The sequence below is a fragment of the Pteropus alecto genome, unplaced genomic scaffold, assembly GCF_000325575.1.
Source record: "Pteropus alecto unplaced genomic scaffold, ASM32557v1 scaffold86, whole genome shotgun sequence".
Classification (NCBI taxonomy): Eukaryota; Metazoa; Chordata; class Mammalia; order Chiroptera; family Pteropodidae; genus Pteropus; species Pteropus alecto.
The window spans coordinates 29,461,966-29,463,889 of NW_006442109.1; the positions used below are offsets into that span (position 1 = coordinate 29,461,966).

At 35.6% G+C, this 1,924-nt stretch overlaps 1 pseudogene; it reads left to right on the forward strand.

Moving 5' to 3' along the window:
* The first annotated feature begins 1,582 nt into the window (after positions 1–1,582).
* On the forward strand, positions 1,583–1,701 carry LOC112469856 (annotated as a pseudogene).
* Positions 1,702–1,924: the final 223 nt, after the last annotated feature.

The window sequence follows — 1,924 nt, forward strand, 5'->3', positions numbered from 1 at the left end:
CTCCCTCTTACTCACTCAGAGAGTATCTCCAGTCTTGGGATCTAACAGTTGGCATGTGGTTAAGGACAATTAAAATGGCCCAAATTTTTTCCCTACCAGCTCACACGATACAGGTTTTAGCTTTAGCTTTCTACATTTTTTAAATGTGGCCAATTCTTGCCTATAAAATACCCAGTAAGATAATGCTTGTTATAGAAAAAAAAAAAGTGAAATTGAGATGTTTGAGAATTATCAGTAGCCACACTAAGCTTTGGCCAAGGTCTTCAGCTGGACCATGGCTTTGTTTTTTGTGAGTCATCCACGAGATCACAGCTAACAGTCTCCTAAAATCTGGAACACTGGACACCTATACATGTCTTGCCTCTACTTTAAGCAGTTTTTAAAAAGCTATAATAATTATGTGGAAATTTTCAATTTATTTTTAAATGTATATTTGTTTATTTTGAGAAAGAGAGATTGAATCTGGGAACTTTTTATCTCTATAACTAGGTAATGATATATATTTACTTAAATATAATGACAAATACCCTGTTTTGGGGAAAAATTAATAGTTCAATATTATTTTGCTCTAAGTTTGTTACTATAATCTGCATGTGTGAACATGCTTTACTGAGAAACCTTTTGAAAAATTATGCCATAGGTGATTCCATCTCATCAGAACTCGCCATTGTTAGTGAATTTATCAACCATGAAAAACTGATGACTAAAACAATGATAATACATGTGGCTTTTTAAGGAATGTAGATTAACCGAAGTAAATTATCCATGTGTATATTACAAATAAGCAGATAACTGCATAAAACCGTGTAAGTTGTAAGTTGTAAAAATGTCAGTAAGTATATGTACTAAGGTAAAAAATTAATTAGGTTATATTTTTAAAAGAGAGGCAAACATGGCCAACTGTAGAAAATTGCAACTTTTCTCATGATGACTGTCCCATGTAGATATTCTTTGGCCTAGGCCATAGGTCTGTTAGACTTCCAGTTCTGTGCTCATTAAGGCATTTTTGACTCTGTCTCTCACAAATTCAATGGGAGAAAGGATCTGAATACTAGCTACACTAATAAGAACTGAGTTGCTTCTGCTTTTATCCTAGACACTACAACCTTCTTTCTCATGTGACCGATTAGGGATTATCTGCTTCTCTAACTCTTGCTCTTGACATGTGAAGTCCTGATCCAGCTCCATTTTCTCATTCTTTGCTTTGACTTTCTGTCCCAGTCACATCTTCTTTGAGTTCAATGGTGGAAGAATAATGGAAGAACCAGTTATTAGGTACATTCCCAGGATACCTTTGAAAGTCCTACGAGGATATTTTGGAAATGAAAGGCACAGATGTATAAAGGGCTTAGGTCTGTGTGGTTTACTGTAAAAAAAACATAGACTTCTTACACACTTTATCACCTTAGGTAGGCAAGTTATCTTCTCTAGGACTTTTGTTTTTAACCTACACTACAGGAGGAATAAGTCTTTTTAACAAATAGTAGGAAAACTGGATAACTACATGCAGAAAAAGTGAAATTGGATCTCTATCTTACACTGCTCTCAAAAAGTAGATGAGAAACTTAAATATAACACCTAAGTCTGCGGCCATGCTACCCTGAACAAGCAGGATCCTGTCTGATCTTGGAAGTTAAGTAGGGTCGGGCCTGGCTAGCACTTGGATGGGAGACCACCTAGGAAGACCAGGTGCTATAGGCATACAAAATAAAAAAAAAAAAATAAGGGATTATAAACTGACAAGGTCCTTGCAATCTATGAGGTCAATCAAGGGTTGCTTCGTCTAAAAAAAAAAAAAAAAGAAAACAAAACCAAAAGAACAACTACTACCAGGAGCACACCTAAACAGCTGTGGTTTGGCACTGCCCGATTAGAATCGATTTTTGCTCCGATAAACTCTTAAAATTTTTAATATGCCTCAGTT